This window comes from Mustela putorius, unplaced genomic scaffold (genome assembly GCF_011764305.1).
Source record: "Mustela putorius furo isolate JIRA1106 unplaced genomic scaffold, ASM1176430v1.1 tig00000873_pilon_pilon_pilon, whole genome shotgun sequence".
NCBI lineage: Eukaryota > Metazoa > Chordata > Mammalia > Carnivora > Mustelidae > Mustela > Mustela putorius.
In genome coordinates, this window is record NW_025421504.1 from 7,745,117 (window position 1) to 7,760,924 (window position 15,808).

General features: G+C 47.8%; 1 protein-coding gene and 1 non-coding gene across 13 annotated transcripts in view; one reads left to right on the forward strand and one right to left on the reverse strand.

Annotated features, from left to right (window-relative positions):
- Positions 1-15,808, forward strand: part of SLC39A11 (solute carrier family 39 member 11) — a 320,940-nt gene that overhangs the window by 162,773 nt on the left and 142,359 nt on the right. The gene's annotated exons all lie outside the window — the stretch shown is intronic.
- LOC123393546 lies at positions 6,341-6,443 on the reverse strand. The gene has a single exon (XR_006608376.1). It is a non-coding gene; the product is annotated as a U6 spliceosomal RNA (small nuclear RNA).

The following is a 15,808-nucleotide window of genomic DNA, read 5'->3' on the forward strand; positions in this document are numbered from 1 at the left end:
CCCGGGAGCCGTGCACTTTGGGACACATGCTGGGGATGTTGGGAAGGCCTCATCCAAGATCGGCAGTACTTCTCCATTTTTTATATTGTTCTTTATATTTACCAAGTATCTTCTCCCGTCTTTTATACTTTATTGGGTTTATTGACTTCGCTACATGATTTCCTCCTTTGTTCCTCACCCTTTACTCGTTTGGGAGTTTTAAATTCAGGTTCTCTTTCGAGGCTACCTTTAGTGTTTTAACATGCATAGTAGACTTAAGGATGTCCAGAATTAATGAGTATCTCTCCCCTTTTCCTTAGCAATGTTTCAGGACCCGGGATTGCTTTAAGTTGGTTCACCCTGGCATCCTCCGTATTATTATTTTTCTAATGTTTTAGTTCTGCATTTTTTTGATACCTCCAAATTAGCTACTAGTATTGTTGTTGTTGTATTTTTAAAAATTTATTTATTTATTTATTTGAGAGAGAGAGAGAGCATGCAGGGAGAGGGGCAGAGGGAGAATCTCAAACAAACTTCCCGCTCAGCATGGAACCCAATGCGGGGCTCAGTTTCATGACCCATGAGATCATGACCTGAGCTGAAGCCAAGAGTCAGATGCCCAACTGACTGAGCCACCCAGGCACCCCTTATTATTATTATATATTTAAAAAAGAGAAAAACTTTATGCAATGTTTTTTAGAGCGATGTTGGGGTCACAGCAAAACTGAACTGACGGTTCGGAGATTCTGGTGTATTCATTGTCCTCACTCATGCACAGCACCATGACCAACACCCCCCACCAAAGAGGTACGTCTGTTCCATCTGAAGAGCCTTAGAGGGACACATCATTACCACCTAGAGTCCACAGTTTGCACGAGGGTTCCCTCTTGGCCCTGCACCTTCTTTGGTTTTAGACACGTGTATAATGACATGTATCAACCGTTATAGTATCATGCGGAGTAGTTTCACTGCCCTAAAAATCTTCTGTGCTCCACCTGCTCAGCCCTCCCTCCCCGTCCCCCCGACAACCACTCATCTCTGGACTGTCTCCATATTTTCGCCTTTTCTGGAACGTCATGCGGTTGAACACAAACGGTCTGTGTTCACAGATGGTCCTTTCATTATTGGCTTCTTTCACTAAGTAATCTGCATTTAAGGTTCACTCATGTCTTTTCGTGGCTCCATAGCTCATTTCTTTTCAGGGTTGAATAATATTCCATCGTCTGGATGGACTGACATCTGGATGTCTATCCATTCACCACCGACTCAAGGCCATCTTGGTTGCTTCCAGGCTTGAGCAATTATGAATAAAGCTCCCATGAACATCCTTGTACAGGTTTTTACGCAAATGTGAGTTCTCAGCTCCTCTGGGTAAACACCAAGGAGCGTGGTTGCTGGCTTATCTGGCCAAAGTGTGTCTCGTTTAGTGAGAAACTGCCAAACTGGCCCAAGGTGGCCACGCCATTTTGCATTCCCACCGCCACAAATGAGCTCCCTGCTGTGCCGTGTCCTCACCAGCATGTGGTGGGGTCAATGTTTTGGACTTTGGCCATTCTGATAGGTGTGGACCCGTATCTCATCGCTATTTTCATTTGCATTTCCCCGATGACATACCACAGGGAGCATCTTTTCATCCACTTCTGTGCTACCCGAAATCTTTTGTGAGTTGCCCTTTGAGGCCTTGGCCCATGTTTTAACTAGGTAGCTTGTTTCCTTACTGTTGAGTTTTGAGAATTCCTCGTAGATCTTGGGTAACTGTCCTGTATCAGATGTGTCTTTTGCAAAGATTTTCTCCCAGTCTGTGGCTTGTGTTCTCATTCTTGACGTTGCTTTCAGCAGAGCCTGTTTTTAATTTTAATGATATCCCGCCTATCAGTGACTGTTACTATTTTATATGATCAGTGTTTGCTTGTATTTTCCAGCACTTCTGCTGATTTCTTTCCTCACCGTCAGTCCTTGCGATGCCCTCCTCTCTGCTGTCTTTCTTATTTTAATACTTCCTCACTTAGGATCCATAGGGGTAAAAATCTCTCATCTAAAAATATCTCTATTTTGCTCTGAGCCTTGAAGGAAAACCTGAGTTGCATCTAAATGCCTCGGCTGACAGAAATTTAAATTTCCTTCGTCACGTTGGCAACATCATTCCATATCCTTACTCTTAGACCGCATCCGTCAGACAAAGAGTTGTGTTGCATGATGTGTTCTCGGGGAGCATTATAAAATTGTACCCAGCAGTGACCTCATTTGCATTTTCTGTCTTTCTTTCCATTGTGTATCCGTCTTTTTCATGTGTCTGTGCTGTTTCTCAGTTTCAATAGGATGTGGTTTTGCGTGTGCTTGCGTGCGCATGTTGTTCTGTGTAAGTCTTGGAGTGCCCTTCTAAGCTGAATACGCATTATTACTATTACTATTATTATTCTTATTCTTCCTGGAAACTTTTTAACAATTGTCACTTCAAACTGATCTTTTCCTTCATTATTTATTTCCTTGGGCAACCCTTCATGGTGTTTATTCCATGCTCTTACTTAGCTCCCACCTGTCTCCCTGTGGCTCTTCTCTGTGCATTTTTTTTCAGATTTGATATTTATTTATTTACTTAGAGCATGAGCAGGGTGAGGGGCAGAAGGAGAAGGTGAGAGAGAATCCCACAGAGATTCCATGATGAGTGTGGAACCTGACATAGGGCTCAATCCCATGACCCCTAGATCATGACTTGAGCTGAAATCAAGAGTCAGATTCCCAAAGGAGTAAGCCACCCAGGCATCCCTTGTGTGTTAAGTTTTTAATTGCAAGGACTACAGTTTTTGTTTTTTATTTTTTTTAAGATTTTATTTGTTCGTTTGACAGACAGACAGCAAGAGAGGGAATATAAACAGGGGAAGTGGGAGAGGGAGAAGCAGGTTTCCTGCTGAGGAGGGAGCCTGACACAGGGCTTGATCCCAGGACCCTGGGATCATGACCTGAACCAAAGGCAGACACTTAACGAGTGAGTCACCCAGGTGCCCCAGGACTACAGTTTTTATTTCTGTGTTGTCCTAGTGGGTTCTTTTTTTACTATGTCTGCTTTTCCTTTGTTACAACTGGCTCTTATGGTTTTGATTTCTTCTTTTATTTTTTTTTTAAGATTTTATTTATTTATTTATTTGACAAGTAGGCAGAGAGGCAGGCAGAGAGAGAGGAGGAAGCAGGCTCACTGCTGAGCAAAGAGCCCGATGCGGGGCTCGATCCCAGGACCCTGAGATCATGACCTGAGCTGAAGGCAGAGGCTTAACCCTCTGAGCCACCCAGGTGCCCCTTCTTTTATGTTTTTAATCAGGTTAGATATATCTTATATTTTCAACCGTATATCTCTTATAGAAAGCCATGTTTCTTCTTCTTTGTGTGTTCACAGACTCTATTTGTGGTGTGTTGTTTTCTCCTGGGCTTTGTCACGTTTTAGATCAGTACTTCTCTAGTGGGGCATACGTTTTTCCTCAGAGGATTCCCAGGGCCCTGGATCTTGAGAAGGCCCTTCTGTGTGGCTTTGCATTTACTTCCATAAGACCCCTTTATAGCAATGTTAGCTTGGAATTGATGGTTACAGTCCTGTCCAGGTTGGGGTTTTCCCAGCCCACGCAGAAATTAGAAACTCAGCACTCTGAACTGTTTGAGGTAAAGCCCATAGTTTTTGTGGGCTTCAAACATTTTTTCCCCCTCCAGAAACCAGGCAGAAGCATTTCATCATCCTTTTTGTCTCTCTGTGTAGCTGAATGGATATTTTCTTCTAGTCCCCACCCCTCCATATAGGGGCAGAATTTTATGACTTTTGTATTTATAGAATTTCACCTCCTGGCTCGTGTGGCCCAAGGGCCTCCTCTTTGCCCCCTGTGAACAGTCACACCCAGAACCCTTCCACGGGGTCTCCTTAATCCCTCTGCAGCATCTGAACTGGTTTTGGTGTTTGAGTTCCAGTTTATAGCTTCCTTATCATTAATGATCCCCTTTCTTTGCTGCAAGCGCCGATGTGCTTTTAAAATCCTTTTGTTCATTTCATCTGTCATTTTGAGGCCATGGTAGAAGGGAGATTTTGGTTTTATCTTAATCTCTAGTCTTGCTGGAAACAGATGTATCTCCAGGAGAAATTTGCACAATTGTGCCAGTGTCTGTCATCTGTCCTTCACCAACCTCTGCCCCGTAAAACAGGCTGAGCCCCTTCAGTGTCGCGGAGATCATGGACTTGTATCTCTTCCACAACTTGTGACTTGACCTTTCCACAACTTTGGCAATAAAATGAAAATACAAACAAGTGTTTGCCTTCAACAGGACTGACACGAGCAGCAGGTTAGGACTTCTGTTAGGCTGTTTGGCAGGGAGGGAGTTTTTCAGCGGGGACTGGTTTTGTAGGTGGTGGGTACATTTATAACTATTTTGGGTTAGGAGCACGTTCGCTTTCCCGTGCCACCTTGTGATTGGAGGTATTTTCCATCATATTCAGAACCACGTGGTACGGAATCTGGCATTGCAGGAGTGGGGCTGGAAGGGTGGGAGATCTGTTAACCCTTTCACAACCCATGGCTAGTTTGGTGGGCCACTGTAACTGAGCTCCGCCTGCCCCATAAAGGACAGTTCTATGGGAGAAGCCTAGATTGGTGACCCACACTTCTCAAGGGTGGATCTTGATGTGTTACCATTGGGATTCCTTGGGTGTTAGAGAAAAAAAAAATGCAGATGCTTGTGCTCTGCTCCTGATTTGCCTGAATCACCTCTCTTGGGAAGGACAGGTGAAGTTCCCCCAGGTGATTCTCGGTCATACTGCAGCGTGAGAATATTTGTCCCCATGCCTCAGGGACAGGACGATGGTGAAGCCAGTGCATGCCTAAAACTCTTTGGTAAGCCACTTCCTTTGGGATGGAGAGGCTATTCACAGAGAGAACTGGGATCTTAGGCTCTGCTTGAGTATGGTGTAAGGGAGGGAGATTCTGCTCAGTGGTTTATCAGAAGTGTTATCTTTGCATGGGATTTTCTTTTTGGGAAGAAGGGAATGGTTTAAAGTCACTTGGTGACATGAAAAAAAAAGAGGGGACAGAGGACAAAAGCAAATCCAGCTAAGCATTAACTTCCTTGGGGCTGATGCTAAAATGTTGCCCAGGTTTCAATTAGTAGAGCACCTTCTTCCCCATCCTTGGTCTGCCTTGAGTTGCCATGGTGGTAGGCACCCTGCTCTCTGGAAGGCCCACCCCTGCCACCTCCCCTTGGCAAGAGCTATCCTGTATTTTGGCTGAGCCCAGACCTGACTTCTCTACAGACTCAGGGCTGCAGCGGCATAAAGTGGGACAGATTTTGGCAGGGAGGTGAGAACCTGCCACTTCGGGTGATTTATAATTTTGAGATGTGTCAGGCAGCTCTGTCTTGGTCAGATGTTCTGCTCCCGTTCATATGCTTTGGACTGGATTCAGGAATGTTATGAGCAAAGGCAGAGCAGGTTATCCCACGCACAGACACACCTCTATGTCACTTCCCTTTGGCACTCACTCGCCCAGTGTCCGTCTGTGGGTTTCCTTTGGTTGGGTCCTCCTAGAACAAGGTTTTTCAAAGTGCATTTCCACAGGCTTTCCGCAATGACGCTTGTTCCCATGTTTTCGGTTTGGTGAGTGAGCAAAATTATGGAGTCTGTCATTCTGATAGAAAGTGTGAGAGGAGGACATGCTTTGGGCATAAGGGGACGTGTTCCCTTTGGTGCAAGGTGGGGAACAGGATAAGAACCCCAGTGAAGATTGCTAGTAAACACTTGCCAGGAGATCTGAGCTGAACATAACAAACTTGGGAGTCCATGCTCAGTGGTTTTCCATTGTGTTTTTCTGGCTCCATCTTTCTCTTCTAAATTGTGTTCCCTAGCACGCCTGTTACACTTGCTGACTCCTGAGCCTGGCTCAGCTTCTCCCATAAGTTTCAAGGAACTGCACTTCAGAAAAAAAAAAATTTTTTTTTAAGATTTTGTTTATTTGACAGAGAGCACAAGTCGGTAGAGAGGCAGGCAGAGAGATGCAGAAGCAGGCTCCCTGCTGAGCAGAGAGCCCAATGTGATTCCGGGCTTGATCCCAGCACCCTGGGATCATGACCTGAGCTGAAGGCAGAGGCTTTAACGCACTGAGCCACCCAGGCGCCCCCAGAAAAAAAAAAATTTAATATGATTTTTGTACAAGCTATGTGGGTGACACATCTTTTTAAAATGTTATTATAACCTGAGATCCACCTGCTTAAATTTCAAAGCATATAATCCATTATCGTTGGCTTTGGTACGATGTTGTCCAGCAGGTCCCTACAGCTTATGCATCTTGCTTTATGAAAAGGTTATGCCCATAGATCAGTAACTCCCTCTTGGAAAAATATGGAATGCTCCCTTAACGGGGGTGTCCTCTTTGGACAGGGGCTGGTCTAATTTTCTTGGTATCTTTCCAGTTTTAGGATATGCACTACTGAAATGAGATTTACTTGTCTGCTCATGTATGTGTGTACATATGTGTTTTTGCATGCTCAAGTTTGAGAACCACTGTGGAAAACTGAACACTTGACTGCGGCTCATTTAGGGTCTTCTTACCATCTGGCTGCTTCCGGACAGCCCCCAACACATTCCCACGCATGCGCATTCGCTCGCGTGCTCATTCGCTCACACACGCATGCGCGCATGTATGCACACGCGCATGCGCACACACGGCTTCAGCCCCGCCCCTGCCCGTGTAGTAAGAGCTCCCATGTAGGTTGAAACAACTGGCGGCACCTCCAGCTGTCTTTCCTATTGGTCCTCTTTTACATTCGTGGCCCATCGTAATCTGGGCATCGCTTGCAGAGTCTGTCCTTCTGAAGCCTTCATTTTCATGAAAGCATTTCTTTTTTTTTTTTTAAGATTTTATTTATTTGACAGAGAGAGATCACAAGTAGGCAGAGAGAGAGGAGGAAGCAGGCTCCCGCCGAGCAGAGAGCCCGATGCGGGACTCGATCCCAGGACCCCGAGATCATGACCTGAGCCGAAGGCAGCGGCTTAACCCACTGAGCCACCCAGGTGCCCCATGAAAGCATTTCTGCTTTGAGCGGAAGCATCCACCAGCCGCGGGTCTCCCTTTCCCCAAACCCTCTCCTGGCTGGTAGTTGTCACCCACCTCGAGACCACGCCATTCTTCGGTGTCCCTTGTCGCTGTCGGAGTAGGAACAGCCCGGCAGACGTTTCTGCTCTGCTCCGTTTAATCTTACCATTTCACCAAACGGGGTTGCCCTTGAATGTGAGGGCAGCAGCGCTGGTCTTACAGGGGAGCCCCTCCCCCTGCCCATGGGACTTCCCCGGGTTTTCATCTCTGCTCTCTCAGAACCGGGGAGAGCTGTTTTGCTTTTGTGGTTTTTTCTTTCCTTTTTTAGCTCCAGGCGACCTCATGTCAGTACAGATAGCTTTACCTGTCCGTCTTCTCCCGTCTGACCCAGCTCTTCTGCCTCAGAAGGCAGAGGGCTCAAGAAATAGGCTTCCCGCGCTGGGGTCCAAGACAGCTGGGCATCTGGGCATAGTGCCCTCTGCCCCCCGGGGTCCTTACACAAAGACAGCCCCCCTCTGAAGACGTGGTCCTCTTCAAATCTTAACCACAAATGGTCGAGGGGCGCCTGCATGACACTGTCTTTTAAGCGTCCAACTCTTGGTTTCAGCTCAGGTGGTGATTTCGAGACTGGAGTTGGGTTCAGTGTGCAGTCTGCTTGGGATTCTCTCTCCCTCCCCCTCTGCCCCTCCTGTTCATTCTTTCTCTCTCTCAAATAAATAAATAAATCTTAAAAAAAAAAAAAAAAAAGTAGAGAAAGAGATGTGTCTCCTTCCTGGAAGCTGCATTGGTTTCCAGAAACCAATTTTCCTCCTGATCATTGCACTTCTTACTTATGTTTATGGCAAATCTAGGGGGTAAAGAATGGTGTTCGTTATTCCTAACAATTAACTGTTGGAGGCTACTTGACCAAACCATTATGTTTTCATTTCCAAGGTGGCTTTCTATAAATTATATAGTTTTTAAAGACATTAAATTAAAAAATGGAAATATGACGACTTAATGAAATAGGATTGAATATATGATCCATGTAGAACACGGGTCATGTGTGTATGTATTCACGTGTGTATACATGTATAGTTTGTCAGTCTATCTATCCGTCTGTCTATGGATTGATAGTAAGCAATCATCTAGCACACTTTAGAGATGCTAGCTGCCTACTTTATCTCCATCTCTCTGGTAGTACCATTTTTTTAGGAAGTGCAAAGAGGTATTAATGTTAGTCTACGTAAATTACATTAGATGAATAAATCTGCTATTCAAAACAAGAAAGAAGGAAAAGGAAAGGAAAAAAAAAAACAGGAGAGAGGAAGTTATTTTGTATTCCAAAGCAGCATAGACGAACTTAAAGGGCACCAGCCCGCTCCTCGTATTGATGGAAGGTCTCTGTTATCTTTAGCAGCTGGTGACCCTTTGTGAAAGTTGAAAATGTCAACATTACTGAATCTTAAAAAGCACTCCCTGTACAGCCAAGGCTCGGCTCGGTTCCACAAACCTGGAATATGGGGATCTGAAGGTATTTGAAAAATCTGCACCAAATCCTAGGATGGTCCAACTTTTTTCTCCCACACCATGGCCTCCTGCCCTTTCGGGTTTAAGTTAAGAACGGATTACGTGTACCGAGCAACGCCATTAGCCTTTCTTTTTATATTTTTATAAATGCAATACAAGTTCATCGTGGGAACCACTAAAATACGGCTTGTGCTGGATGCATGCCAGCCGTGGGGGGCCGTGCCCACTCTCATCCCCGCCCCACCACAATCCTTTATGTCCTTGCTCCTGCCTGCCTACACCGTCCGTCCATCTCTGATTCACCGTCCCCAAGAGAGGATCGGGAGAAACTGCCAGGCCGCCTCAAATCAAATAAACTCATGATGATCTGCATGTGGGCACACGTGCATATCCCTCCCCCCCCCCGCTCTCTCGCACACACACATGCACACACAGCATGCACGTGCCAAAAAAGGTGAATAAAAGGAAACCTTCTGGGACTCACGCCTGCTGTGGCTTTCCTCTCCTTTAATTCTGGTGAGGGAAGCGGGGCTTCCATGTCGCAGTCACTGTTAGTCCTCTGGCGAATTGGGAGGCAGTGGTGATGGTAGGGGACTGGTTCCTGGGCTGCCAGATGTGTTTGCCATGTGTTCCTCTGGCCGTGCCACCAGATTTTCCTCTTTGTAGTCCTCCCCGCCACCCGCGAGCCAAACCTTGGGTAAAGTTTACCCAAGTACAATGTGACTTGTGTTCTTTTTTTGTGGGGAGCTCCCATGAGTCTGGGAGAGTGTTTTTTCTATATTAGTTTGATCCCCGTTCTTGTAGAGCTGTTTGGTTTTATTTTTTTACGATTTTATTTATTATTTATTTGAGAGAAAGTGAGTGAGAGCGAGAGAGATCTAGTGAGAGAGAGAGAGAGAGAGAGAGAGCATGAGCATGGGGAGGGAGACGGAGAAGCAGGTTCCCCGCTGAGCAAGGAGTCTGATGCGGGGACTTGATCCGCGGGGACTGAGATCACAACCTAAGCTAAGGCAGACCCCTAACCCACGGAGCCACCCAGATGTCCCTAGAGCTGTCTTTTTCTTAATGATAGGGGGCTTTGCTGAAGTTTACCTTTGTACTCTATCTGAAACGTTTCGGGAACAGATTAATAGCCTGAGGATACTGCTGGGGGAAGTAGTGAGCTAATTAAGAAAACAAACTTTCAGAGGCAAGCATGTAGCCGCATTTCCGTGATGTGTAAATTATTCACATCTCCCTGATGTGCTAATCGCTCTTTATTTCTCAGCCCAGGCCGACTGGAAATCAGCCCACCCAACCTATGACTGCCCTTGACGGGGCTTCTCTTTTCTGGTCTGTAGGCTGCAGCAACCACAGAGGCTTTTCTCTTTGTGTAAGAATACAGGTGCTCCTACCCACTGCAGGTTCTGTGGCCAAATATACTTTGTCACCAGAGCATCCTGTCCCCCAGAAAAGAGACTGACTGTGCTGATCCCTGGGGGGTGCTGTACCGTTGGCTCCCACCTTTCATTTGCTGGGACATCTTCTTGGTCCGTAAGCTCGTCCACTGAGACACAACCCATCCACGGTCCCACCTCCGGATTAACCTTTGCTGTCCTTCACGTGGCTTTCCGTGAACCTGATCAGCGTCTGGAAGGCTTCAGTCTTGGCGAGGGGGGGCTTTCTCGAGGCCAAGGAGAGGAAGGCATGGAGGGCAGTGTGCTTACTGGTGCACACTGGCCTCCTCAGCTTCTCTGGGCTCTTCCCTTCCCGAACCTGCTCATCTCTGGCTAGGCTTTTGCACTGGGTTGAAATGTGGGAGGCCAAAGACCTGGGCTGAGAAGACTGGCTGCTTTCAGGGGCAGAGTGGTTAACATATTCAGAACTCATGGCCAGAAGACCACGTGGGCAACTGGGGATTTGCACGGGCAGCAAGCACTGGGTGAGAAGGTGGACCTCCGTCTGAGCTGGCAGGCCAAGTTCGAGCCCTCTTGGCCTTCAAGTATCTGTTCTGTTGGGCAGCACGGGGCGAAGTTTACAGAGCTAAGTCCCCTGCAGCTGGCCCGTGGCTTTGGAATCGCAGGGTGCTGGCAGAGACTGGCAATAAGCAAGGCTAGGAAGATACAAGGAGCCTGAAGAATGGAGGGTGTCCAGAGCACTGTGGGGAGGGTGGTCTCAGAAGGGGACCTGGCAGCAGCAGGGCTGATGAAGTAGGCCTTCCCAAGCCCAATGCTGGGGAAAGGCAAGGATGTTAAGTGACCCAGTGGTTCTCAGGCTGGTCCCCAGGGACCCTGGGGGCTGCATCTGCCCCCACCCGGGGGCCTTCAGAGATGCCCACGGGTAGCCTCCTCCCGAGCGGTGTGGACCCGCTGGGTCTATGGCCGAAGCTGGGAATCTGGGTTTTTAACAAATTTTCAGATGATTGCCACTTGAGACCTGTGTTCAGAAGTATCATTCCGGTCCTTTCAGGAGACCTTTCCGGCAGCAGGGCTCCTGGAGCAGGTGTCACCTCCCTAAAGCCTCTCCCTGTCCTCGCTTGGGAGTGAGCACAGGGAACCCCAAGCCACAGCGGGCGTGGTGGTCAGCGGGTCCTGCGGCGGCTGTGTGGTAGCAGGAGCTCTCGTGCCCCAGATGCTTTGGAGAGTTAGTAGGCTGAGGGCCCTTGGGCATCTTGGGGAGGTGGAGGCTCTGCCGGAGGAGACAGCAGGTACCAGAGGGACGGGTGGAACCAGCCGCAAACACACAGTCAGGAGCTCAGGGTTGGACTGTCTGTCCCGCTACTTGCCAGCGGGGTCATCCTCTGGGTCACTCGCCAGCTGAAGGCTTCCTGTTTTAGTCAGACCATTTTTTTTTTGGCTTCTGGTGACAGGAATCAGCTCAACCAGCTGGAGTCAGATCAACTTGGGGAGAGATCCTGAAAGCTCTCAGAGTTGGGTTAGGGGGGCCAGCAGCAACAGGCCTCGGGCTCTGAGCAGCGAGGTCACACCATTGAGGTGGCCTCTCCAGTGGGTGTGTTTCCTCGCGTGACTGGGCTTCAGCCCATGGGCCAGTGTCCATGGCACAATGTCCATAGCCCAAGGACTCCAGTGGGCGGGCTTGAGTCACACGGGTCAGCCGCTGAGCTGACCACCTTGTCCCACAGACTAGATCAGGCTTACAGTCAGCAGCTGGGTTTGGAGAGGCCTCGTGCTGAACCCAGCCCGGTCTTTGCCGGCTGAACTCTGTATCCACTTTCAGATGCAAGGGAGCCAGAGGGCAATAAAAATTCTACCCTCATTGCCAGCGAAGATTGGGTTAGAGGCAGTGGCTTTGATATGCATCAGAGTGGGGTTTGTGATGGTGGCCTACAGAATTGGGCCGATTTGCCCACCAGCTTGCAGACCTACTAGGGGACCCTGTGCACCATGTTGCATGGAGGCCTAGACCAGAAGTGGGGCACTGTGGCACTCGGGGCAAGGGGGTGAGGCTGGGTGGATGTATTCATCTCGCAAGAAATTCACTGTGTCTCCACAGGAAGGTGTGAAGGGTAGGACAAAAGACTAGGAGTATTTAGGGGAAAGTCCCTCCTCAGGGAAACAGGAGTGGGAAAGAAGCGTTCTATACCCCACCCAGCACAGGGTAGAAGGGTCAGTTCTATGAAGAAGGCAGAGCCCGGAATAGTGGCTAGTGGAAAGGGAGAATGTTGGGGTAGATCACCGAGCTAACCTATTCTGTACCTGTAACATAGGATTTGAAAGAACCTATCTCATAGGGTTGCTTCTAGGGTTAAAGATAAGTTCTCCATGTGGCTACACATGTAAGTTCTTGCAAGTTGCAGAATAGGCACTTAGTGACAGTTGAACTTGAATTGGGGAAGGAGAGGAGGTCATGAGGCAAAGTCCTGGGGTCATCTGGGGCGGCCGTGTGTCATGGTGGGGTCGGTGATTACATAAGCCTTTGAGGGTTAGATTATCCTTTTTTTAGGTGGTTCTCTACCGTTCCTGGAACTGCTCCTCCCTCCTCTTTGTTTTCTTTGTCCCCTGGTAGGGATGAGGTGTTCTGTTCGTGGGCACCTCTACTAATAAGCCAGAAAACGTTCACAGTGAGGTTTGTCTGGTTCCACTCATTGCACACTGTTTCCTAGAAATGCAGGTGTGCTGGTCTCGGGCTTGTCCCTTGGTTTACCAAGCCCTGGCCAGTTTGGATGGGCCCCACAAAGCTCGGAGTATTGGGGGAGAGGATAGACAGCCCTTAGCGATGTCAAGCAAACCATGGCCTAGGCACCACAAGGGTGTCTTTTCCTTAGAACACAGCATTCTGTCATGGTGGCCACTCTCTAGACCCTTCTTCCGTTAGTCAAACTGACCAGTGACATCCGTGGTGACTCACATGGAGCTGGATTATCCACACCGGCTGCTGGGTGGACCCAGGTAATTAACTTCCTTGAGGAACAGAAAGGCTTTGGAATAATTCTCATGAGGGTCACCAAGGACCAAGAGATACGAATCTTTTTTTTTTTTTTTTTTTTTTTTTTTAAAGATTTTTAAAGAAATCTTTAAAATCCTGCTTTGAATAGTCTCTATCAGGAGCTGGCAGAGGACGGCCTGTAGGCCCGATGTGGGCTGCTACCAGTTTTTGTAAAAGGAGTTTTGTTGGAACACAGACACACAAACTCATTTCCGTGTTGACTCTGGCCCCCTTTGGTGCTACAACGACAGACCTGAGTAGTTTTCCAGAAAGACGGTATGACCCACAAAGTCCAAAATACTTATTATCTGGACTTTTACCAAAAAAGTTAGTTGACCCTCAAGAAGTATGGCTATAAAATAGGCATTTGGATCAATTAATGTTGGTCTGTCAGTGGGTAGGATGCTGCAGAATGAGGGTCTTAACCTTAAATAAAAGCATAAACTCTCTGAAAATATGTACAAAATGTCTATGTAGATGTGTGTGGACACTTTCCTGGGAAAGAGCGCTGTTGGCTTTCGTTTTCCATTCCACAAATACTTAAGTACCTCTCTGTGCCAGGCACTATTCTTGGCACTGGAGGTACAACTATGAGCAGATGTACTCACGCCCTCCCAGTGCTCACAGACCCAAGAGGTCGTGGACCTGCACACAGACAGCAAACAAGTGATGCCCTGAAAAATGGCTAAGTATCATGGAAATCAGGCTGCAGAAGACCCTTCCCCACCAGCCTCCTCCCCACCTCCACCCCCTACCCTCACCCCCATTCTCACCTCCTCCCCACCCCCTACCCTCACACCCCACCCCACCTCATCCCCCCACCAGCCTCCTCCCCACCCCCTACCCTCACCTCTACCCCACCGTACACATATTCTCTCTAATACAGCATTCACATTGAGCCCGAAGAAGGAAGGGCTTAGAAGCCACCCTGAAAATAATATTTATATCACAGAAGTCTCAGAACAACAAATATTGGCCCTTATAAGTTCAACCAACATTTAGCCAATTGTAAAGTGCCCGTTTGGAATTCCTTCCCAGCTTGCTTTTATTACTCTTAATGCCAAAGCCCACTGGAGCCATGGGAGGTAACTGGTTGTGCCAGACTCTGAAATGATTTGGACAATCCACGCATCTCTTCTCATTAGGAGAAACAAATCTTGAGTCTATATTCTTAGGTTCAATATAACCTAAATTATAGGTTTGGCTGCTAAAACTTCTGCATTGTTCCCGTCCTGACCTCTGGCAGGTCATGGACATTTGGTTGAGCGCCATTGACATGGGAGACTACGGTGTGATCTGGACTGTGTTCACACTTGACTGCTGTGTGAAGTCACATTTCAGGACCATATGGTCCACCTAACGTGTGTGTGCGCGTCTCTACAGATACAGTAGAAGTAGAAACAAGATTGTCAGGAGTTTTTTGTAGGTGGTCCCCTCTGCATAGTGAAGGTTTCTCTCTCTCTCTCTCTCTTTTTTTTTTTTTAAGTTTTCTTCTGCCCTTATCCATATATTCTGTATTTCCTGTAACGTATGGGGAGTTCTTGTATTGTCAGAAAATATTTTAATACATTCAGAGGGAAAATAATGCTTTTCATTTTAGGGCACAGAGAGATATCAGTTCCTCTGGGCAATGAATTTGCTCCCTGTGTGGTGGACGTTCTTACTTTATGAGCAGTTGGAACGTGCTGTCCCTGAAGCTCATCGTGGGGAATTTCTTGAGCTGGAACAGAGCTCAGTGAACACCGGTGATGGAAATAGCTTCTCTCTCCTCCTCACTCTGGATGACTGATCAAGTAGGCCAGTTGTGGCAGAGCAGAGGATCTGGAAGGGGCCCTGAAGTCTGCTCATTTGCAGTTGGAAGAAGCTGACACTCGTAGAGGTTGAAACCTGTGTAGGGTTGTATATATAAAATTGGAGAAAGAGCTGACCTGAGAATGCTATGTTATGGTTTAATTCACTTAATTGTGGCTTTCTAAAGAAAGCAGGAAACCTGGTGCAAACTTAATAAAGGCCAGCGTGTCAGAGACATGGATGTCCAAGAACAGGCGTAGAGCTCCCATATGGTAGTCTTCCCTACTCCTTCCTTCCTTCCCTCTCTCCCTCCTTCTCCCCGTCTAGCAGCTTCGCTTCTGAGCTCCTTGACTATGTTGGAGACTCTCCCTTCCCCCCATCTCGGGCATCCTGGTGGAAGACAGAGCCTGGCTATCAGGATAGAAGTTGGACTTCCAGCCTCCCTTGGAGCTAGTGCTGACCGTGGCTTGGCCAGTTGGATGCACCTGCTAGCAAAGTCACTGCAGCAGAAGCGGCCCACATTCAGTGTCAGGGGCATTTGGCGTCCAGCACGGAGGACAGAGATGCTGCCACGCGGGTGTATGCTGGCATTTTGGACATGGTCTCCTTTGGCTTTGTCGGGGTTCCAGGGTGGGTTCTGTGGTGTTCCACGAGGCCCCCAGCGCACTGCCGGGGATTGACTTGGCTTCTGTTGTCCTTCACTGTGCCCGATAGACTGTCCCTGCTGAACGTGGACGTGGACTTTGCTTCTCCCCAGCACCCAGGTGAAGTCTCAGCTCTCTGTCCTTCTTGTAACAAAGACAAAGAACAAACCCTAAAACTTCAGACTGGTGCTTATCTTTTCCTTTCTTTGTTGTCTCCAGCAATTACCCCTATGTTCCAGGCTCACCCGTTGTATCCTGAAAAGCCAGAAAATCCCCTCAAGCTGAGAAATGTTTTTGCAGTTTGAGTTACACCTGAACCTTTCCAGCACCTCATTTTACTTTAAGTTACGTGGCCTGGGACAAAAGGAAGATTTCGATTCCTCTAGTCATTTGCAGACG